General features: G+C 44.6%; 1 protein-coding gene across 5 annotated transcripts in view; it reads right to left on the bottom strand.

The window, feature by feature from the left end:
- MLLT3 (MLLT3 super elongation complex subunit) overlaps positions 1-25,603 on the bottom strand; it is a 246,147-nt gene that overhangs the window by 122,174 nt on the left and 98,370 nt on the right. The gene's annotated exons all lie outside the window — the stretch shown is intronic.

The raw sequence follows: 25,603 nt of genomic DNA, 5'->3' as shown, positions 1-25,603 counted from the left end.
AGCTCCCTGACATTAATATGAAGACAGAGATCTGTCTGCGACCAGAGGCCCTGAGTCCTGTGGTCCCCCAGATGAGCTCCCCATCCCAAATCTGACGTGTCCATCACCAGCACTAGGTATGGCTGTGGGGTGGCAAAGGGAACTCCTAAGCACACCTGCTGAATGTCCAGGATAGGACGAGGCAGGGTCACAATCCTGTCCAAGCTGCCCCTGGCAGGTCTGTACACTGATGCAAGCCACGACTGAAGCAGCCGAAGCCTGAGTGTGGCGTGTCGTACCACATATGTACATGCTGCCATGTGCCCGAGAAGCTTCAGGCAATTTCTCGCAGTGGTGGTGGGAAACTGCATGAGTCCCTGGATCATGGTGTTGAGGGCCTGGAATCTCGCCTGCAAGAGGAATGCTCTGGCTTGAGTTGAGTCCAGTACCAGCCCTATGAACTCTATCCTCTGGACTGGGGACAGAATCAATTTGGCTTTGTTCAGAAGCAGGCCCAGATTCTCAAAGGTGACTCTGATACATGCCTCCTGAGCTTCCACCTGAGCCCTGGAGGAGCCTTTGATCAGCCAGTCGTCAAGGTATGGAAACACCTGTACCTGGTGTCTCAGCAGAAGGGCGGCAACAACTGCCATGCACTTGGTGAATACTCGAGGTGCTGCTGACAGGCTGAATGGGAATTGGTAATGGGAACCATTGACCACAAACCTGAGGAACTTTCTGTGGTTGTGCGAGATTGCTATGTGAAAATACACGTCCTTCAAGTCGAGGGCGGCATACCAGTCTGCTGGATCCAGTGAAGGAATAATGGAGGTCAGGGAGACCATGCAGAACCTGAGTTTCCTCACAAACTTTGGCCTTCGGTTTTAGGAAATAGCAGGAATAGAAACCCTCGCCCCTGTGCTCCAGTGGAACCTCCTCCACTGCTCCCTAGTGCTAGGAGTGACTGCACCTCCTGAAGGAGAAGTTGCTCGTGAGAAGGGTCCCTGAAGACGGATGGGGAAGGGGGGTGGAAGGGAAAGAGGGCACAGAATTGGATGGAGTATCCCCTCTCTACCATGTGGAGCACCCAGCAGTCCGAGGTTATATGGGTCCAGGCACGGCAGAAGAGGGATAGTCAGGAGGAAAATGTAAGGCAGGGTAGATCCAGTCTCTGATCTGGTGCGCCATCCTCGACTGCACCTTCAAAAGGCCGGTTTAGGGACAGAGGGCAGTTTGGGCTGGCCTTGATTAGCGGAGGGGTGTTGCCCCCTCCTGCTGCTCCTGTTCCTCCTCTGAGAGCTGTCCCGGCAGTTCTGCTGCTGGAACCTTTGAGGAGGTTGCGGGCAGAAACGTCTCCGCTGTGTGTCACGGGTATACAAGGCCAAGGATATGAGGGTGGCTCGGCAGTCTTTTAGGCTGTGGAACTGTTTGTTTGTCTTCTCTGAAAACAGAGTCTCACCCTCAAACGGGAGGTCCTGAATGGCTTGCTGGACATCGTAGGGCAACCCTGAGACTTGCAACCAGGCCCTTCGGTGCATAGCCACCCCTGCCATCATCACTCTTGTGGCAGTGTTTAAAACTGCCTGCAAGGAGGCCCAGGAGACTAATTTCCTTTCTTCCACCAAGGTGGCGAACTCCAACCAAGAATCCAAAGGGAAGAGCTCCACGAACTTTGCCATTGCTGCACAGGTATTATAAGAGTACCTGCTCACAATGGCCTGTTGGTTAGCTATATGGAGCTGCAAACCACCAGTGGAGTAGACCTTTCTACCCACAAAATCTAGGCATTTAGCATCCCTATTCTTTGGGGAAGGACCATGGAAACCCTGTCTCTCCTGCTGGTTAGCCACATTGATCACCAGTGAGTCCGAAGGCGGGTGGGAATACAGATGCTCAAAACCTCTGGAGGGCACAAAATACCACCGCTCGTTGTGTTTGGCAGTAGGTGGCAGGGATGCTGGCATCTGCCACAAGGTCTTAGTGGTGTGCACAACCATCTTCATGAGGGACAATGCTACCCGTGAAGGTCCCAAGGGTGCTAGGATGTCCACCATGGGATCCGCCTCCTCTACCACCTCCTCAGCCTTGATGTCCAGACCTAGGCAGCCCTGCAGAGCAACTGCTGTAGGACTCTGTTGTCCTGTAATGCAGGAGCTATAGCCATCCCTGCCAATGCTTTGTCTGGTGATGAGGAGGAGGAAGCATGTGCTGGTAGTGGAAGCTCCCTACCATCTGCCCCAGAGGGGTCACATGACTCCCGGGGCAGTGCTGGAGGAAGTGGTGCTGATGACAGGGCCGGGGCCATAGGCATTGTAACAGGCATCGGCATTAGTCTCACCAGAGGGAGCTGTATCGGCACGCTCACAGGAGCTGCCGGGGTCAGGGGGCCCAGTGCCGACATCGGTACCGGAGCCATAGTTGCCTGCATCAAAGTCAACAACGGTGCAGACGTGGGAGATGGGTGTATAGACACTGTGAAGGCCGGTGCCAAAGTTGGAGCTGAGCACAGTGCCAGAGGCAAAGGCATCAGGACCGTAGGCATGGAGGGCAGATGTACAGAGGAAGGTGGTACAAACATGACGGAGGCCACCAAAGATGTTGCTAAGCATGGGCCCTGGGTTCCTCCCTGGCCCTAGTGATAAGCCCAGGGGGTCCAGAAGGGCCACTGAGGTGGGTTCTGCCACTGCGGAGGCCACACCTGATGCTCCCTTCTGTCTCTACGCGACCTCACTCTATGACTTCTGCTCCTACCCGAGCGATAGGAGTCAGACTCTGACTCCAAGGTCTCAGACACTGAAGACCACGGTGGAGCCAATCCTCAATGCCTCGAACGCTGAGAGCTCGGGGAGCAGGTAGGCACCAATGGACAAGGAAAAGGGGAGTGTCTTGACATCATAGCCGGATTGCCTTTAGAGTGCACCAGAGGACGCAGCTCCGTCGGTGCTAAGGTTCCTCCCTGGCAGGGAAGAACGGTGCTGTCAGGTGGAGGAGATCTCTGGCGGCCTGATACGCTGCCGGCGTGGACGGGAGCTGCAGCTGCTGCATAGGCGCCAGTGATTGAGATGGGGCTGGACTCAACTGCAGCACCCGGGCAGGAGTTGACACAGCCCCAGAAGGAGATGCCGAGGAGTGGCCCGCCTGAGGTCACACATCTCATGGTTTAGCAAGAGGAGAACGGTTGTTCGGCTTTTTCTTCTTTTGAGGCACCGGCGGTAGGGAGCAGTGCCTACTGTCAGACAGGCCCCATGGGGAGCCATGCCAGTGCTGAGTGTCCCTGGAGGAATCCTTCCTCGGCGCCGAACTCACAGACAGCGCCAGGGCGCTCTGCGTCAAGGACGCTGCCATATGGGTTGGGTCTCTCGAGCCCCGGTCGGCGTGGGAGCATAGAGCTGCCTCCATGAGGATCACCTTGAGCCACTGTTCCCTTTCTTTAAGTGTTCTTGGGCGGACCTCGTAGCAGATCTTACAATGATCTTTCTGATGAGTCTCCCCCAGGCACTGTAGACAGGATCAGTGCGGGTCACTTTTCGTCATGCACTTGGCGCAGGCCACGTAGTTCTTGAAACCCAGGGACCACAGCATGCCACGGCGCCGGGGCCGGAGTGGGGGGAGAATCCCCAACAAACACTATACTATACTAAACTGTTAACTGGAACACTACTAAATAACTAACTATATACAACGGAATAGGGAAGAAACGTGCTGAGCAAGAGCCAAGGGACATTCCAGCCACCGTCACTTGCGGTAAGAAGAAACTGAAAGAGTGGTGAGTCGGCAAAGCTCTATATTAGGTGCTATGAAGGCGCGACTCTAGGGGGCACCCAGGCTGACCCGGCAGATGCCGCTAAGGGAAAAATCTTCTGACCAACGTACACATGGGCGCACACACACCTGATTGGAATGGACATGAACAAGCACTCGAAGAAGTGATTTTTCCTCCCTTCTTGTCAACTGTTGAGAATAGCGCACTTCCACCTTAATTGAATTGGCTCGTTGGCACTAATCCCCCACTTGGTAAGGCAACTCCCATCCTTTCATATGCTTTGTATTTATACCCTACTGTATTTTCCACTCCATGCATCTGATGAAGTGGGTTTTAGCCCACAAAAGCTTATGCTCAAATAAATGTGTTAGTTTCTAAGGTGCCACAAGGACTCCTCATTGTTTTTGCTGATACAGACTAACATGGCTACCACTCTGAAACCTGACCTGTTATAATCTCTGATTGATCAGTCAAATTCATAGTCCAAGACTTGAACTCCAGCTAATCTTAAAAAAAACAAACAAAAAAAACCCTTACATTTTGTAATCAAATAATAAGCAAAAATAGTTTTGAGTCTAAAACTCTTATTCATCTGAGAAAGCTGACCGAAGGAAAAATCTACAGAAGAATATTAACTTTAAGTTACCACTGCATTACATAAAGAGCTGCCATGAGCCTATGTCTAGGCCCCACAGGAACACAATTAGTTTTTAACAACATAAATTTATTATGCAATGTAAAGAAAAGAACAAATAAATGGACTAATACCAACTTTTCCAAAACATATCAATTCCTGAGCATTACAAATTCAACCAACACTTGACTTAAAATATAGACCCTCTTCTGGTGTACTTACCATGCATTGTATAATACTATAGGGAGAAGAGAGATAAGCACAAAAACAATTGACCTATATTTGATAAGGACTTCAGGATACTCCAATATAAAACATCATCCTAAAAGTGGAAAACTATCATACTGATGGCTCAGGTTACCATGAAATGAGAGAGACTACTTCATGCTACTACTATTCAAGACAAGAAAATAATAATAAAATGAAAAAATGTGTAGATCTCAAAGCACCTTACAAAGGGAGGTCAGTATCATTATTCCCATTTTACAGGTGGGAAAAGTGAGGTACGGAGAGTTAATGTGACTTGTCCAAGACAACCCAGTCAGAGCCAGTAGGGAAAAAAACAAGTCTCTTGAGTTTCAGTCCAGTAGTCTATCCACTAAGTCAGTGGTCCCCAACCTTTTTCGTCTGGTAGGAGTCGGACAACAAGCCACCGAGGACCGTGGCTGGTGGACAAGCATCCGCCGAAATGCCGCCAAGAAGCAGCTACGTCAAGAGGCGTCACCGCCGAAATGCTGCCAAAAATCAGCAGCATTTTGGCGGCGACATCTCTTGATGATGATGCTTTTCGGTGGCGACGCCTCTTGATATTGCCACATTTCGGAGGCATTTTGGTGGATGCTTGCCCGCGGGCCAATACGCGGGCTTCATGGCGTCCACGGGCACCGTGTTGGAAACCACTGTACTAGATCATAATACCTCCCAGAGTGGTTCCTCCCAGTCACTTTCACAGTTTCTGAAGTCCTATTATAACACAAAGCAAATGTTAACAAATATATAATTTTTTTCTTTATTGGTTTGTCTGCATTTCAAGGCTTTCAACCAAGCATGGTAAAAACTTTTTTTTAAAATGTAATTTAATGAAATCTCAGGTTCTGGACTAACATTTGGTGATAAATGATACTCAATGTAATATTGATAGCAATCACTGCAACATACTCTTTGATAGAAAATGTTAAGACTAATACATAAAAATATTAACAATGTTCAAAAGTAGACTGTCAGATTTTGCTACAATCTAGTAGTGAATCTATCAATTTTCCAGTCTCAAAAATCAAATGCATTTCCTAGAGAAATAAGAAAGATTAGAACAACGCACACACAAAAAACTCACCCTGCAAAGGGGTCATTTAAAAAATGACAATACCAATCCACCTGAAAATACACAAACTTCATTCTCTAAAAGTAAGTGCTGTAACTTTGGAGAGAAATCACTCTATTATTCATACAGAGGAAAGAAGTTTTGTACCAACTTCAAGGGCTACTTTCAACGCAACCCTAAATATAGAAATAGCACTGCCAACCCGAACTGTTCAAAAATCATGGTTTAGGCCCCCAAAACATTTTTAAAATCTCTCTCTATATATAGATATAGACAGATAGAGGCTTCACTTGCTTCATGTATTCCAGCTTTTCACCCAACATGAGGGCTAGAAATTTAGTTTAAGAAAAGGCAAATAATCACTTGACTCCAGCAACTTGGGCTTTAAGAAAGACATAAAAAATAACAAGAGATGTGCAATCAAATTGTAGAAGATAAAATAGCAACACTGAAAAGTGGCTCTAACACGTATATACATGTGATCACAGAAACTAGATGTGTATGTACACATTTTTATACACCACACCCAGGTCTCAGCATTTTTAGTGCTCTATTCAGAGTGAGATGCCATCTTTACAGCATTTTTAGTGCTCTATTCAGGATGGAATAGTTCTGGAGATTTCTAATGACAATATCCTCTTGCGCTATAGTCACTAGTTTGAATACAGAAATCAGACGATGGCAATTTTGTGCCAATGCAAAACTAGTTACCAGTCTCCGTCCATAGCTCATCTCACAGCTACAAGAGAGTCTTTCTGGCAAACTGTATTTTCCTAAAAGTGAATGAGCTCGTTTAACTTTTGATACATCATATAGTGCTTTACACAGTAGATCAGGAAATTTCAGTTTTTTGTCCTTTATTGTGCAATATTTATATTGCAAAACTGAAATTCAGCCCAGTGGAGAGAATCCACAGAAGGCTCCATACCACATAAAAGCACATGGGGGTCCAATCCTCAGATGGTGTAATCTGTCGTAGTTCCATTGAAGACAATGGAGCTATGACAATTTACAGCAGTTGAGAATCTGACTCAGGGGGCTCAAGTGGCACTTATGGCTTGGTGCTGGCTTTCTCCATTATGGTGAATATCATCCATTTAGAATAAAGTTATCTTGACTTCATTTTAGACTAGGTTTTATACAGCATATGGTAAACAGATGCAGAAAAAAAATATGCAGAAGCAGCCTATAGCCAAAATCTACAAGAAAGCTAATTTGATTAACTGAAAATTAAAGCAGTAGTTAATCACTTTCCATTAAACAAAATCTTTCTTACTTTTTATGAAGAGAATACCTCATACTCAAGAAGCTTGCTTCCTGTAATTCAAAACTAATTGTTTTGTGTAATTGGCAGTAGTTATTTTAATTGTTTTGCACTTGTAAAATGTTTAGAGCATATTAATGAAGCACAGTCATCTGCTACAAAGTATGGTTCAGAATGGCAGGCTGGATAAGTGAGATGTTATGTTTGAAATTTTGCCATCTGTATTCACATGCAATTGTTCACCCAACAACAAGACCCGATTGTATCAATTTAACTGTCGTTTACAGGCTGCATTACAAGGTTCTGACAACAGCACAAGGCAGCAGTGCTCAAAGCCTCAAAAACCAGAACATTCAAAACACAAAGCAAAAAGGTATCACCTTAGGTAACAGTGTAGCAAATGTTTTCCTTTCTGATTTAGCTAGGATCACTGCTGCATTCATAATTCCAGGGATTATGACACACTTTCAGAAATGATCTGGTTTGTAATCGAGACATCAACATTACTACAGGGATGAAATAAGCAGTACAGACAATAGGAGGGTCAAACTGTATCATAAATGCTCCCTACTAAAACCGAATTTCCATCCTGAAATATGTGAGTAGAGCTGACTGATTTGTTGAAATAAGAAAAGCTGCTCTCTCCATGTATCCTAATCTCTTGCTGCTTTCAATCCTACAGTTTATCCTATGTAGTTTTATTCTTTTGTTATATAAAATTAGAAAGTGGTTGTTTCAATACTGTCATTGTTGCTCTGCTCTGGGAGCAAGCTCAGCAGTAGGGATGGGACGTTTAAAGGGCACAGTCCACTTGGGGAAAAAATCATGTTTTTAGAAGTAATTTCCCCACATCAGCTTTGTTACTAACAACATCTTGGAAACTTTGGTGTGGAATTGTTTTTCAAGTGATGTTTGTAACATTCTCAAGCTTTACAATTCATTTTCAGAAGCCAAAGTCCATGCAAATGGAGAGGGTTCACTGGCACATCCTGATACTTGCTACATGCGCGCATGAGCTTAGTGATATCAAGAGGCTCATGCACCGCTCTGGAAGCGTGTGCCCTTCCCCCCATTCACTCTATAGGGCCAGCGTGTGGGGAGCGTAGCAGTACTAGAGAAGTGAATGTGGCTAAAGATGTTAGATATACCACGATCCCATTGTTTTATCTTTTTGGGTATAAAGGGGAAGGGGAGAGTTTCATTGACCACTGGGGGCATCCCAACCCCACAGATTACTATGAGTTTCCTTTTCTTCCTCCACCTCAGAGCATGGGGTCAGTGTGGGAAGCTTCCATCCCAATTACTCCTCTCTGGACTCAAGGAGGGGTGCTTTGAGCCTGATCATCGCTATATTTTCCCTGGCAGCTCCTTCTGTCTTTCTGAGTAAGCCCTACAAGTGGCAGCACCTCCGGCTTGGAGGTTAAGCACCACATGCACATTCTCAGTAGTCTGGGAGTACATGCAATTCTGTGGGCAAGTTAATGATAGAAAGGGAGGGGGAGCGAAAGGAAAGAAGACTCATTGCCCCCCTCGCACCCAGCTCCAGTGCCCTCTGGTTGGTGGAAGTTTTGACAATACAATAGCCAAAAATGGGTCAAGTTGGGAATCATTTGAAAGCCCTTTCTCCCATGAACACAATGGTACCAACCTGATAAACCTATAACAATTATGTAGATGTATATTTGAGAAAATATTTAAATAAAAATCAGTGTTTTTAAATTATACATTAACATAGGCTTGACAAACATGCAGCCATCACAAAGTTAGTTCAAAGCCACAATTTGACAGTGCTGTATTATCAGTTAAAGCGCAGAACATCATACCTGATTTGTTTATAATAGTAATCTGTAACATAAATGGAAGGAGTACTTCAAGCTGATATGCCATCAGTAGCAAAACAGAAGCGGTTCAGTGGTATTGATTATCAGCTTTATTTGTTATGCAAAAAGAGTTGCAATGAGGCACTGGTTAAGATGTTAACATCCAGCCAGAAATTACTAGAATCCATCCACAACAGTATGTGTAGTGCCCTACCAAATTCATGGCCATGAAAAACGTGTCACAGACTGTGAAATCTAGTCTCCAACCATGACATCTGGTCTTTTGTGTGCTTTTAGCCTATACTATACAGATTTCACGGGGGAGACCCGTGTTTCTCAAATTGGGGGTTCTGACCCAAAAGGGATTGCAGGGGAGGTCACAAGGTTATTTTAGGGAGGCCGCGGTATTGCCACCCTTATTTCTGTGCTGCCTTCAGAGCTGTGTGGCCAGAGAGCGGCGGCTGCAGGCCGGGTGCCCAGCTCAGAAGGCAGCGCCTTGCCAGCAGCAGCACAGCAGTAAGGGTGGAAATACCATACCGTGCCACCTTACTTCTGTGCTGCTGCTGTTGGCAGCAGTGCTGCCTTCAGAGCTGGGCTCCCGCCCAGCAGCTGCTGCTGGCCACTCAGCTCTGAAGGCAGCACTGCTGCCAACAGCAACACAGAAGTAAGGATGGCAATACCACAATCCTCACTACAATAATCTTGTGACACCGACACCCCTCCCCCACCCAACTCCTTTTTGGGTCAAGACCACTACAATTACATCATCCTGAAATTTCAAATCTAAATAGCTGAAATCATGAAATCCCCTGACCATGAAATTGACCAAAATGGACTGTGAATTTGGTAGGGCCCTAAGTATGTGCATAGTTATATAACATACATTACATAACATAATTAACTACAATCCCAACATAATTTCATTACAAGATTGTCATTTTTACTTTGGTCTTGATCATTTTTAGGCATCAATGGAAAGACCAAGAATACCACATAGTATCTGAATCTTTGGAGAATAGCACCATGGAGGACCTGGTTAAACACATTGCTCAGTGTCACTTTACATGCTATAAAAGTGTACTCAAACTGAATTTGGCAAGGTTGGACAAGTACGTCAAGCATCAGGAAAAAGTTGAAGATGCCTGGACAAGTGCCTGCTGTGGTCAAGACTTGCTTTATATTAGGTCCAATGGTACGAGAAGAACACCTGCTTCTTTTGCGGTAAGCCAGAAGACATCCATTACGCATAGTCGCAACACACAAGACTAGTGAGAAACTGTAAGAAGTAGTCTCTCGTAGTGAGAATGTTGCATGGAAAGTAAAGTTAAGTGGGTGCATTGACCCAAAAGACACCTACACGTGAGACACTGTGTATCACATTGAGCGCTGCACCAACAACATATGGAAGGGATGATGGAGGCCAGGGATACCCTGCGGAACTTAAACTTCATGAGAGAATTGTTGAGGCCCCGCAGGTCCAGGATGGGTCTGAGCCGCCCTTTTGCCTTTGGGATTAGGAAGTAGCAGGCACAGAATCCTCTTCCTTGTATATGCCAAGGAACCTCCTCCACAGCCCGCAGATGTAGGAGGTTCTCAACCTCCTGAATGAGGAGCTGCTTGTGAGAAGGGGCCCTGAAGAGGGACAGGAAAGGAGAGATGGGAAGGAGGCCAAAAATTGCAGGGTGTAGCCCCGAGCCACTATGTCCAGGACCCAACGGTCTGCAGTAACCCATGATCAGGCCGAGCAGTAAAGGAACAGGCAGTTGAGGAAGTGGCGGGATGGATCTGGGCAGTTGACTGGTGCGTCACTACTGAGTGAACCTGTGACGTTGCACTCCATATCTTTTATGGAAATATGCTAATGAGTGAATATAATGTAACTGGAATATCCTTTATATGCTTTTGTAAGGTATCATTACAAAGCTTATAATCTACTGAGTGTGTTCATCCTATTTGTATGAATGTATCATTCTTGTATCTGAAACTAGGAATATGAAGTATAACTCTGAAGTCCTATTGTAATTATGCGAAGTGTGGGCAATTAATTGTGGTTTGGAAGCTTGATGGCTCCCATTAACTAGGACAATTGGTTGTAAATGGCTCTGTTTACTTACAAACCTTCCTGGGTACATGGCAGCCAGCCCTGGAAGAATGAGGTCTCACAGGACATGTGACCATGTCACAGGATGCTGGAATCCATCTTAAACCTGGTGCCTTTCCATTTAGAAGGAGGGGTGAGGACCCAGAGAGACAAAAAACTACTGCCTTGAGGCCCAATTTAGCCACAACCCTGTAGAGCAGGGAATTTCACTGAAATTGTCCAGTGGGCTATCTCTAGAAGGCCCTGCCACCACCTCATCCAGGGAGGAGAAAGATGAATGGACGACCAGGGGAGGTCTGGAGGTGTCCTCACCCGCCAGGCAGGGTGGCCCTGGGGTGGGTACCGGCTCCTCACTCAAGGCGGTCGCCAGGACATCCTTCACCGAGGTTGGTGCTAAAGGTACTAGGGGTGCTGCCTGTAGTCTGTCTGATGTGGCGACCGAGGGCTGGCGGGAGTGGGGCACGGGCATGACAGGAAATCCCCATGCATTCCAATACAGCCATTGGGTTGGCCACTGGCTCTGCTGCCAGACCGGTGCCGAAGCCACTGACACGCCTTCCAGAGTGCAATCATGCTGTCTGGGTGAGGGGCTGAATTGTGCTTCTGAGCCCGAGAAGTCATTCCCCTCCGGTGACCAGGGCAGGGCTGTGGAGGCTTCAGTCTGACAGCTCACCGCCGCTGCTGGAGACCAGTGATGGGAACGGTCTGACTGGTGACAGGAGTAGGAGGAGCACCGGGGAGCGCCCTCCAGGTCTCGGCGATGGCAACTGACAGCGGGACAAGGACCAGTGCCAGGGAGATCGACGACACCGGGGCAAGCTTTGATGTGACAAGGGGGATCAGAAGCACACTTCTAACAGCTTGTAACAACAGGCCAGAGACCTTGGTCAGTGTGGAGATCAAGAATGTGGTGACGTAGGGCTCCGTCTTGGCTCCGGAGACCTTTGGTGCTTGCCTGACTTGTGCGAGGCTTTGCCAGTGGGCTTGCCCTCATGGGGAAACATAGCTCCTTCCTTTTCTGCATACGGTATTGGATGCGGGGGAATTTTCAGGCCACACCGGCTCTGAAGCTGGGCACAGGGCAACCTGCATCAGGAGTGTCCTGAGGCATATGTCATGCTCTCTTTGTATCCGTGAACAAAAGCTCTGGCAGATGCAACAACACTCCTTTATATTGGTTTCCCCGAGGTACTGTAGACAACTCTTGTGCGGATCACTAACAGGCATAGGCCTGTTACACAACGAGCAGGGCTTCAAACCCAGAGAGAAGGGCATGCCCCGCCATGGTCAAAGTCCCCACTGGGACACTATCTAACTAAACACTTAAGGGGTACTTAATAAGGATTAAAACTATTTACAGGTAAAGCACAAGGCTAAACTAGAGGAGAAACTGCTGACCACTTGCAAAGCAAGAGGCACTCCAACTGACCACCACGGGCCATAAGAAGGAACTGAGAGAGTGGAGGGCCAGCAGTGCCTGATATACCGCTCCATGAGCACAGCACTCCAGAGGGTGCCACAGCCAGTACTACGGGTACCGTTAAGGCAAAAGTTCCCGATGGCCACACACGTGGACACACACACACACACACACACACACACACACACACTCACAACTACAATGGAACCTAGATAAGCAAGCACTCGAAGAAGAAAATACTAGACCTAGGGAAAAGTTCACCTCATGTCTGACATGTATGCAGAGGAATCAATTAAAAATTTTACCGGAAAGAGAGACTCCATGGTTTTGTTCCTGTCCAATAGAAAATCATTAAATGCAAAAACATCTCCAGTGTGACAGTGAAGAAGCTACCATCTCATATGTAGACATAGGATGAGTTAACCACATACTTGCAGTAAAAATGCTCCAGGATCCAAAGAATTGCTTGAAGAATTCTGCAGTCTCATGGCATGATGAAGCTGCTGCCTCATACTGTTCAGTGGAGTTTCTTCGTCATTCCCATGAGGAGTTTGACACTAAAATGATATCCTCAAGAGATGTGTTCTTATCCATCAACTGCACTGCAAGGTTTTCATGCCTTTTCAGGATAACACACTCCTGGAAAGTTGGCTGAAAAGACTACATTATCTTATGGGGAGGAATTTGATTCAGCCTCTGAAGACTCTCTCCTCACTCTGGAAGTATTGTACTAAGAATGGCTGAGACAGTCACTGATAAGGTTACAAATGTACTGGAGGTGTTCATATGCCGAGTTTACCATTTGAAAACCAACATTATGACACTTGCAGAGCTACATTGGTGGATGTTTTCCAAGAAGCAGACAAATGGAGAAAAATTGCCACTGACAAGGGTGCATTTATACAGTAACTCCCCACTTAACATTGTAGTTATGTTCCTGAAAAATGCAACTTTAAGCAAAATGATGTTAAGCAAATCCAATTTCCCCATAAGAATTAATGTAAATAAAGGGGGTTAGGTTCCAGGGAAATTTTTTTCACCAGACAAAAGACTATATATATATATACATACACACACACACATATATTATTTTTATACATACACAGAGTATAAGTTTTAAACAATTTAATACTGGTACACAGCAATGATGATTGTGAAGCTTGGTTGAGGTGGAGGAGTCAGAGGGTGGGATATTTCCCAGGGAATGCCTTACTGCTAAATGATGAACTAGCAATTGGCTGAGCCCTCAAGGGTTCTCTCTCACACTCTACTGTACAAGGCAGCAGGAAAGGAGGGAGGGCAAAGACACACACCCTGTGTGTGTGAGAGAGAGAGATATGCACATTTCCCCTTTAAGTATGAAGAGTGGGGTCAGAAGTACACTGCCTTGTTAATTAGATCAGCAAGCTGAGACCAGACTGCAGCTGCTGCTGCCTGGAAGCTCCCTCTGCCCTGTGTCCCATTCTCTATGGAAGATGGGGTAAGCGGGGTACAGAAGCAGGGGGGAGGGGGACACCCTGACATTAGCCCCCCACTTTCTACCCCCCACTCCAGCAAGCAGGAGTTTTGGGGAGCAGCTCCAAGGCAGAGGGCAGGAGCAGCACATGGCAGTGGGGGGAGGGACAGCTGCAATTGCTTGCCTGCTGGGCAGCTGCTGCACAGGGAACTTAGAGGAGCGGGGAGCTGATGGGGGGCTGTCAGTCCACCCTGGTTCCAAGCCCCCACCAGATAGCTCCACCAGGCTGCTCTTCCTGCAAGCAGTGGACAAAGCAGGTGGCTGCCAAACGACGTTAGAAGGGAGTATTGCACAACTTTAAACGAGCATGTTCCTCAATTGATCAGCAACGAAACAACGTTAACCCGGGATGACTTTAAGTGAGGAGTTACTGTACTTGCTATCAGAAAGGCTAATTATCAAGCAATGGAATGGCTCCAGGATGATCGAGCACATCCAACCCCTCCCCCCTTCCCTAACAGGCATGGCCAGGCCTTGGAAGAGGAGTGATCACACCAGTTGTGTGTGAAATACCATGTGCTCGGTATTCAATCCTTCAGCTAATCAAATGCTCATATGCAAAGACCAGCTGCTCCTTACCCTGCAGATGTTTGGCTAACAGCCTGCCTTGTACGGAAATGTGCGAGTACTGCATGGATGAAGATCAGTATCATATTTAGCAGTGGTGCCTTAGATGGAAGTGACTGGTGAATAAATGTTTTCAGTCATACATATCAAAGTTAACTTCCCTAGGATTAGCCAGGATCAATGTCTTTTTTATGTAAGCAGTGCATCCCTGTGTTAAGAATAGTTTAAAAAAACAAACAAACCACAACACTGACTTTTAAATATTTTACCAAATATATATCTACATACTGGTAATTGTTTTGTATGGTATCGAGTTCGTGGGAGAAAGGGTTTTCAAATGATATCCAACTCAACCCATTTCCAACAACAATGTATCAACATTGCCACCAACTCATGGACCTGGAGCTGGGAGGGCAGCAAGTCCCTCCTGCCATAGCACAGAGGGTGACACCATTGAAATTATGATTCTGTAGATTTTTACAAATCAAATGGTGCCTCCCTTACCTTTCTATGTAATGAGATTTTACTCCCAGACTACAGGTTGTCAATTACAAGTGTCTGAAAAAACACAAGCAAGACAGCACATTTTGGGAGCAAAATGAAAAAAAGTTAGAAGATAGAAAAGTTTTTCATGGGACAGAGTTTTAAAATATACATAATTTTAAAATGGTATATTTCAGTTGGTGTCACTTTAATACTCTCCTCTACTGTAACAGAGGTCATCCACCACAACTGTAAACCTTTGCACTTATAATGTCTGATTCTAAGAGGTGCTGAGCAACTATGCCTCTGACTGAATTCAGTGGGCAATGCGGGTGCTCAGCACCTTTGGAAATCTGGTTCTCAGTATACAGTGTTGTTTATTTCCAAAGTCCAACCTTCAACATCCCTGTGTAGTAGATAATTTCTCTGCCTCTATTTCTCCCAGGGCTTTGGAGCGGAGCCTGGAGCTGGAGCGTGGAGCAGCTCCGGAGCAGTAGAGCTGCAGGTTTTTGCCTGGAGCTGGAGCAGAGCCATAACACAGCTCCAAAGCCCTGAATTTTCTCCATCTGTAAAACTGGAATAATATTTAAGAAATTAACAAACAAATTCCTCCGAGGAACCATAGGGAGGAGTCAGAGCTAGGAATAGGACTCTGGTGATCCTGACTAGATCACACCTCTCTCATCCCTCATCCCATTGATCACCTTTCTCTCTCTTTTCTCTCTTTTTAAGTAATACGTACATTTCAATCCTACCCATCTGTTAAAAGGCTTTAATATTCTGGTTTGGCTCTGAAGTAACTGCAAAATGCCACTGTGGGGTTCTATATCATGTGCCTATAATATGTACATAAAAATTTGTTCAGTATACAAATAAAAATACATTTTTTCTAACTTCCAGTCCTTCATACTCAAACTAGGGTTTCAAAGGCAATATGGGTTCTTTCTGGCTCATGCTTCATCACAAAAACAAAAGAACAATAGTTTTAAACTCCATTTTTTAAACAAATGGGATTTCAAAAGTAGCTTCACGTTCTACAACTTGCCCTGTGGCCCCACCAATGTATGTAGTTTTAGAATCATTTTTTCCAATTTCCCCCCCCTTTCTTTTCACTCTGTTAAAACCCACAGGCACAGAAGAAAATAACTGACTATACAAGAGAAACAGTGAAATTAGCAATATACAAGTTACTGTCAAATTAACATAGTAATAAAACTGAAGAACTACACAAAGATACATTCCCTCCCCGCGAGCCTCTTTCAGTTATAGTAATCTTAGGTGCGACTTGTAAGAACAGTAGATAAAAACTATTCGGAAGCGTGATTTTATGTTTGGCATTCCTTAAAAATACTACAAGCCAAATTCTACTCTCAGTTGCATCCCTATTAGCCATAAGCACAGCTGCATGGTCATAATTAACCCTGCAACATCTTTGTTATTGCTCCTGTTGGGTGAGAAAGAAAACTTTGGCTATGGCTACACTAGAGAGCTTACAGCGGCAGAGCATCTGTTAAGGTTTTCTGTAGATAGGAAACAAAGGGTAGGAAAAAGTGGTAAGTTTCCACAGTAGAGAGGTAAATAGAGAGGTCCCCTAAGGATCTGCAGTGGGACCTGTGCTCTTCAATTATTCATAAATGATCTGGGAAGAGGGATAAACCGTGAGGTCACAAAGTTTGCAGACAGTACTAAATTACTCAAGATCAGCAACCTATGGCACGTGTGCCGAAGGCGGCACACAAGCTGATTTTCAGTGGCACTCACACTGCCCGGGGCCTGGCTACTGGTACAGGGGGCTCTGCATTTTAATTTAAGAAGTTTCATTTAAAATTAAACATTTTAAAAACCTTATTTACTCTACATACAACAATAGTTTAGTTATATATTATAGACTTGTAGAAAGAGACATTTTAACATTTTTAGAAGTATTACTGGCACGCAAAACCTTAAATTAGAGTGAATAAATGAAGACTCGGCACACCACTTCTGAAAGGTTGCCGACCCCTGCTCAAGACAGTTAAACCCAAAGCCAACTGTGAAGAGTTACAAAGGGATTTCACAAAACTGGGTGACTTGGCAACAAAATGGCAGATGAAATTCAATGTTGATAAATGCAAAGTAATGCACATTGGATAACATAATCCCAACTATACATATAAAATGATGGGTTCTAAATGAGCTGTTACCACTCAAGAGAGACATCTTGGAGTCATTGTGGATAGCTCTCTGAAAACATCTGCTCAATGTGCAGCAGCAGTCAAAAAAGCTAACGATATTAGGAACCATTAGGAAAGGGATAGATAAGACAGAAAATATCATGATACTATATAAATCCACGGTACGCCGACACCTTGAATACTGCATGCAGTTCTGGTCACCCCATTTGAAAAAAGATATAATAGAATCAGAGAAAGTATGGGGAAGGGCAATAAAAGTCATTAGGGGTATGGAACAGCATCCATATGAGGAGAAATTTAAAAGACTGGGACTGTTCAGCTTGGAGAAGACACAATTAAGAAGGGATATGATACAGATCTATAAAATTATGAATAGGTGGAGGTTAATAGAGAAGTGTTATTTATCCCTTTAGATAAATACAAGCCCCAGGGGTCACCCAATGAACTTAACAGGCAGCAGATTTAAACAAACAAAAGGAAGTAGTACTTCTTCACACAATGCACAGTCAACCTGTAGAACTCATTGCCAGGGGATATTGTGAAGCTCAAAACTATAATCTGTTCCAAAAAAAATTAGATAAGTTCATGGAGGATAGGTCCATCAATGGCTATTAGCTGAGAAGGTAAGGGACACAACCCCACCTTCTGGGTATGCCTAAACCTCTGACTGCTAGAAGCTGGGACTGGACCAGTCAATAAATCGCCCTGTTCTGTTCATTCCCTCTGACGCATTTGGCACTGGCCATTATCAGAAGACAGGATATTGGGCTAGATAGACCATCGGTCTGACCCAGTAACGTCATTCTCATGTTCTTATGTAACTTAAAGGAATCTCTCCCCGTTTGCAATATCAATGCAAATATCTTTACCCCACGGGTGGGCAAACTTTTTGGCCCGAGAGCAACATCTGGGAATAGAAATTGTATGGTGGGCCATGAATGCTCACAAAGTTTGGGTTGGGGTGCAGGAGCGGGTGAGGGCTCTGGTTGGGGATGCGGGCAGGGTGGGGCCAGAAATGAGTTCAGAGTGTGGGAGGGGGCTCCGGGCTGAGGTGGGGGAGTGGAGTGTGGGGGTGAGGATGAGAAGTTTGGGGTGTAGGAAGGTGCTCTGGGCTGGGACTGAGGGGGTCAGAGGGTGGGAGGGGGATCAGGACTGGGGCAGGGAGTTGGGGCATGGGTAGAGGCTCAGAGAGTGAAGGCTCCAAGCGGCGCTTACCTCAAGTGGCTCCCAGAAACAGCAGCATGTCCCTTCTCTGGCTCCTACACGGAGGTGCAGCCAGGCAGCTCTGCACACTGTCCAATCCACAGACACCACCCCTGCAGCTCCCCTTGGAGCACGTAGGAGCCGGAGCGCGGCCATGTCGCGTCTTCTGGGAGCCGTGTGGTGTAGCCCCCAACCTTGCTCCCTGGCTGGAGCACCAGAGCGTGGCAAGACCCGGACCCTGCTCCTCAGCAGGAGCTCGCGGGCCAGCTTGAAATGGCTCACTAGCCAAATCTGGCCTGCGGGTCATAGTATGCCCACCCCTGCTCTACCCAGGTTGACATACACAGAGCCTGCAGCTGAAAGACTAAGCGTCCCTATTGAAATACACTGCCTCACACCGAAAACACAAAAGGAAATTCTACTTATCCTCAGAGATAGGAGAGAACTTGAACAATAGCAAAAGTGGGAAGTCACCCCTCATTTAGTCCATTCACTTTAATAAAACATGAAATTCAAAGCTAACTGGGAATATTTGTCTTAGTATGAATCAGACAGTTTTCTCATATCTTAAAGAAAAAACAGGATGCAGAAATACTTATGTTAATAAAATTTTAAATTTACACATTTATATAGCCTACAGTGTGGAAATACAAAAAGGGAATGTTCATTTGGCTGCCTTCTATGTATGTAGCACCTTCTAGTCCTGTTTTTCTAGTTAATAGCTTACTATTTGTTTTATAACCTGTTTTATGTCATAAAGGATGTACATGGCTGAGTTAATGCTGCTCTTGGCTCTAACTTGCAACCACAAAGAGCCTGTAAATGTAATTATACAACCTTACACTGCATGAACTTTTTTTTGCAATTATTAAATTATTATAGAATGACAAGAACTATAGAAACATAATGTAAATCTGTTAAAGATTGTCAGTGTTAAGGATAAAGTAGCCCATCCAATTAAATGCAACAATACTTTAGTTGAGGGGTTCTGGTAGAATTCTGTACCATGAGTGGTAGAGTCAAGTACTTGGTCTGATATCATAATCCCAGACAATTGTGAACACAGTGGACAGTATAATATAGTAAATGGTTGAATGGGTATATTATAGAAAATGGCTCTCTCCTCCTCCTCTTCTTGTTATGTGTGTCCACCTTCACCCCAAGTTCTATGTTCGACAGAACATTTGAACTACATATAGATGCATTAGACATGGGTTTAGGTGCAGCTTTAATGCATTCAGGGAAAGTAACAAAAAGCACCCTACTGCTTTCTTGAGTTAAAACAAAAACCAAAAAAAACCACGCACACCAAACAGAACTACTCTGTCACAAAAAGAGTGTTATGCGAGTAGATGAGCAAGTATATAGAAAGTTTGGGTACAAACTCACCATTTTCCATTAATTTGGTTACACAAAACCAAGGTCACTAATTCCAAAACCTGCAGTGGAGCAGGACATTCCAAGAATATCACATGGAAATTGTACATAACATGAAAGAAAATATAGTGGCAGATGCTCTGTCCAGGAAAGTGGATTCTCACCCACTGTCTACAGGTTAGCCAGTGGCTGACCCTCCTGAAGCATTTTAAGAGGGGCAGTGTGACCTTGAGAGCCCTTCCAGGCCAACTGACACACTCACTGCCCCAACACACTGTTGTTGTAACTCAAAGGTTATGTAACGTATCATATGTCAATTGGTGACACACTGATCCTGAAAAATCATTGTGATGTACGTATGGGTTGGGTGCAAAAGAGTTATAGATCTGTGCTGGGAATATGTTCTTTAGAAGTGTTTGGGATGCAGAGGATGAAATGCAACCTGACCTAGACAAAGGAATGTGTACAGTTCTGTCTCATCTTACGCTGGGGTTACGTTCCGCGGTCAGTGCGTAAAGCGAAAACCACGTATAGTCAAAATGACCCTTGAAAATCCCTTAAATCACCCATAAAGTACAATTTTGTGTATACAACCCTGTACAGTACTATGTATTGTATACAGAAATGTACAGTACAGTATATAATAAAGACTACATATGCAAAATATAATTTTACAGTATTTTTAACAGAGAGAGAGAGAAGAATGAAAGAATAAAAAATGAAAACAGTACAGTACTGTAAACCTGAACAGTCACCAGTCTTCCTGGATATTATTGCTAGTCTTTTTCTGTACACACTCCAATGATTAGTCGTCTTCTTCTCCTGACAACACTATTATTGAGTCATCAGGGCTTGATGTCGATCCAGGAGACGATGGGCCAGGCTTGGGTGATGGAGAGCGAGTCGTAGACGAAGTGGTTGGCTCTGGCTCAGCTCGAGAAGTTGATTGTGTAGGCTCTGCTGCTGCTGGTTGTTTTTTCTTTTAAAAAAAAAACCACATGGTGATTGGCAACTGTTGCTGTTGTTTCTTGAGCTCCTCAAACATTTCTTGGTACGGTCTCAAATCATCCGTAATACTACGTATGATTTTGAGGCTTCGTTCCATAGAAGGATCGCATTCAGAAATTAAATCATTCAAGTGTTTTGCTGTTTGGAACACTTCAGAAAATTTATGAAGAATCCAAGTTGCTGGCTCCTCCTGTTCGTCATCATCTTCGTCTTCTGTAGACGATTTTATCAATTCCTCTAACTCTTTATTAGTCAATGTTTCTCTATGGCCCTCAATTAATTCCTCAATTTCTTCCTCGAGGATGTCAACGAAGCCATCACCACCCACTTGCCTGGCCACCTGAACAATGAGTTTCACTTCTTTGTCAATGGTCGGGAAACCCTTAAAATCATTCACACAGTCTTCCCATAGGTTTCGCCAACATGCATTGACTGTTTCAGGCTTGATTGCATCCACTGCCTGTTTAATATAAGTGATGCAATCAGCAATGTTGAAGGACTTCCAGCACTCCATCACTTTAACATTGGGATCAGCATCCATAGCAGTAAGGATCCATGAGAATGTAAACCTCGTGTGCACGGCCTTGAAACAGCTAATGACGCCTTGGTCGAGAAGTTGGAGGATGGAGGTGGTATTGAGGGGGAGAAAGACGACTTCAATGTCGTTATGCGCAAACCGGAGTGCCGCAAGATGGCCAGGAGCATTGTCTATGATCAGCAACACTTTAAAGTCAAGTCCTTTTTCTTCAAGCTACTGCTTGACCTCCGAAATGAAATACTTGTGGAACCAATCCAGAAATAATACTGCCGTCACCCAAGCCTTTTTATTTGATTGCCAGAACACAAGCAGGAGATTTTTGTTCTTGCCTTTTAGGGCACAGGAATTTGCAGCCCTGTAGAGCAAGCCCGGCTTTATTAAATGCCCAGCCGCATTGCCACAAAGCAACACAGTCACACGGTCTTTAGCTGCTTTGAAGCCAGGGGCTTGTCTTTCTGATTTTGAAATGTAAGTGCAGGTGGGCATTTCTTTCCAGAAGAGCCCAGTCTCGTCAGCATTAAAAACTTGTTCTGGAAGATAGCCCCTTTCCTCTATGATTTTCTTTAATTTTTCAGGGTAGGCTTTTGCTGCGTCCTCATTGGCAGATGCAGCTTCACCAATAGTCTGCACGTTTTTGAGGTTGACGCGGTTCCTAAAACTGTTAAGCCAACCTTGGCTGGCTTTGAATTCCTTCTCCTCAGAAGGCTGTCCCTCTTCAGCGGGAGGTTTGAACAGCGCATAGATGCTAAGAGCCTTTTCTCGCAACATGTTGCCATAGATAGGCACGCGTTTACGGTTCATGTTTTCCAGCCATAAGTTTAATGCCTTTTCAGTCTTCACTAAAGTTTTATCATGCACTTGGCTCGTCATCTTAGCAGTTACTGGAGCACTTGATGCCACGGCTTGATGAATTTCTCTCTCTCGAATCTTGATGGCACAGATGCTAGATTTGTTGTGGCCGTATTTTCACGCCACGTTGGCGATGGACATACCGTCTCTCAGTAAGTCCAACATGGCCAGTTTTTCCTCCAGCGTTGGAACAACAGATCACTGTTTCTTCAGTTGCGCATCAGATGAAGTAGGTGCCTTGCGTTTAGGGGCCATGTTATATAGTATGAAAAATATGTACTCTCTCTTTAAACAGTACAGACACAGTAGAATCTCACTCAGCATGGCAAGATGCGCACAGTATGAGAGGCACAGGGGGACTGAGTACTGTAGTGGGAACAGCAGATTCGCTTCTCCCATCTCACACTCACTCCGGGGCAGACACACTATTTAAACTGTTGTTTATTTGTGGGTTTGGTTTTTTTTGTTGCCGATGCTCCAGGGTAATTATAGGAGAAAACCTTATCACGGGCCTAAAGACATGCTGTTGCTGTCAAGTCCCCCCAAAAAAATATTTTAGTGGGAAAATAATAGTCTCGTGCTGGTGGAATTGCCCGCACTTCCCACCCCACCTCAACCGGGCAAAGCTGAAATCGCACATGTTAAATGCACGTAAGATGCGACAGACCTGTATTTACCTGTGTGACTGGCTTGATTACTGGCAAAGGACAATGAAAGTATATTACATATAAGGTAAACAAACCCATCAAGCTAAACAAGCAGAAGAGAAGACCATTTAACAATCAGATTGGGGGACAGAACCTGCACTCCCAGGAAATCTTCCTAACTCTTGAGGCAGAGACAATGGTCTTTGAATAATGTAAGGGGAACAAAAAGACTTCTTAGTTATCCATCACTAAGTGATCAATAAGGTAATAAAGTGATCCCTTTGAACAGTACGGAACCTGGATCCTCTTGCTCTGAAAGGCAAGAGCTGCTAGAAACTTGATATAAGTGAGAAATTGCTTAGGCAAAGATTGTAACTTGCTAAAATTAGATTTTAGTCACTAGAAAGTCTATTTTGTTTTGTTTGTAACCACACCTATCTTTTTTATCCTTGTCTAGTTTTTCTTAAACATTCGTTCTTTGGTAATAACATTATTCTTGTTTTACTACAAAACCATCTCAATGCTGTGTATTAAAGTGAAGCATGAATTCTCAACTAAACCAGCAGACTTGGTGTGTTCTGTCTCTGGGGAACCAGCGAACCTGATCATTTCTGTGAGTGTCACATTGAGAGGGATTGGATGCTGCAGTGAGATGTCTCTGGGGAACTCAGGAGTTGTGGTTCACTGATTGTTTCCTGCAAGACAGGGTTTGGACTGGGAGAGTCTTGAAGAGTGTGCCAGCAAGGCAGACTGGCTCGTATGTCAGGGAGCGAACACACAGTTTAGCAAAAGCTAAACTCTCACTTGCTGAGGTGTGGGGAGGGATGAGGTAACACAGTGACTCACAATTCTGGGAGTCCTGAGCATGATGTCATACATACCCTCAGCTTGTATAAGCTGATTGCCTGCTTTCATGTACCATTACACCACCACTGCTCATAAAACTTGAATAATAAGTATTCTCCAACCTACATATTTTCCAAGAAGAACATCATCAGCTAGTAGTTTAGGGTCAGAATGGAAATCAAGAACACAATACTGTACTAATATTAAGGCTGCTAATTTATCTCTTACCTTATTTTTTTATACAGCATTTCTAGCCGGTATTCTGCCTTCCTGACTACATCATGGTACAACTGAAGATGGCAATTGTGTTAATCAAATTGCATTGCCACAATGCCCTCAACTCTAAGCTGAAAAACTCTGCACTGCTTTTCTACAAAAGTGATATACACTATATGTTACAGACACTGCAATATGTGCACTTACCGCCATTTGCTATATCTGGCCACCTGCATAAGGAGCCAGCAAAATTATCCTAATATCCCTCTCTCTGTCTCTCTCTCACACACACAAATATAGGGGTCTTCGCACTCAGCGGTCATTGAGATCAAAGGGAATTGTGGGTGCTCAGCACCACTCAGGATCAGGTCCTATGTTTGTAAGAGAGAAGAGAGTCTACAGTCATGTTTGATCAAATCCTCTTGTTGGAGTGGGAATTCATTTGCCCTGACAATGCCTTTCTTACAAATATCTCAAAAGCTCTTTACAGAACATATTTTTAAACCAGTGGGGAAAAAGTGGTTGGTTGGGGTCACATATGAAGTGAGAAACATGGATAGGGACGAATCCCAGTCAACCTAAGTTAGATGTACACATTGTGGATACTGAGACATCTCAGAACATTGCTTTCCGTAGAATTAATTTCTTTTAACTTTTGGTTTTAGTTTTGTCTATGTAAATTATTGTGAACAAGGTCCTATGAATGAGTACTCCCTGTTACCTTTACTTTAGGCAATTCTTTATGGAAAGTTACCAAGCTTTTCCATCAGAAGAAAATCCCAGCTGATGCAACCAGTATAAAAACAGTTTTGAACTAAACAAAGCAAGGCCTCCGTCAGGCTACCAACAGAGAGGCAATGTGCTATTAGCTATTGCATTGCTGTCTGTTCTGTCAGTACAGTAGGTATTTTCACGTCACTTTGTAAGAAGATAACCTTTCCTTATCATAAATCAAGGGAGCAGATGGGGGAAGAGGAGGTGCCTGGACATTAAACATTTACAAGTTTGGCAAACAAATGACAAATACAATTTTTGTTGTTAAAAAATGTACAGAAGTTTTAAATGAAAACTAAAGCTCTTGTTTTCATTCCAGCTATCAAATGTAACTGTATCCTTACTACACATGCTTTTTATTTCTCTGGTCTGCAAACCATTCCTGTCAAATCCCTAAAGCAAGCCTGCTCAGTCCCAAGGTCACTAAAAACACATGCTTCTCTCAATCTCTAAATTAGTTTTGGTACATTTCATTTCAAAATCATTTTTGCAGGATTTTTAGACGTTTTAAAGCAACAATAAAAGCTTTCATCCCTTTCAGACTATTATTCAATAGCTCTCACATGCCTTTATTATTCCAGTTAAAATGCTACCCTCCAAAATTCACTTCTGAAAAATTCCTTGTGACCACTTACTATATAATCAAGGCAAGACCTTTGGTATTCTGTTGTGAACTCCAGGGTCTCCCTCTAATCAATTTTGGGCAAGTATTTGTGCTCTTACAAGTAGCATCTGTATTGATACATCTGAGTCCAAAGGTACAAACACAATTCTTAGCTGTACAATCAAAATAGGTACTGTGCACAGAGTTCAGAACCACTGTTATTTCCTTCTTAGGGCTAGTCTACACTTACCAGCCGGGTCGACGCGGTGAGTTCGACTTCTCGGAGTTCGAACTATCGCGTCTAATCTGGACGCGATAGTTCAAACTCCAGAAGCGCCGCGGTCGACTCCGGTACTCCACCACTGCAAACGGCGGTGGCGGAGTCGACCTTGGAGCCGCGGACTTCGATTCCGTGGCGTCTGGACGGGTGAGTAGTTCGAACTAGGGTACTTCAAATTCAGCTACGCTATTCACGTAGCTGAACTTGCGTACCCTAGTT

The sequence above is a fragment of the Mauremys reevesii genome, linkage group 6 (assembly GCF_016161935.1).
Source record: "Mauremys reevesii isolate NIE-2019 linkage group 6, ASM1616193v1, whole genome shotgun sequence".
Taxonomy (NCBI): domain Eukaryota; kingdom Metazoa; phylum Chordata; order Testudines; family Geoemydidae; genus Mauremys; species Mauremys reevesii.
Note: the sequence above shows the minus strand (reverse complement) of the source record. Positions and strands in the feature narration are given on the sequence as shown.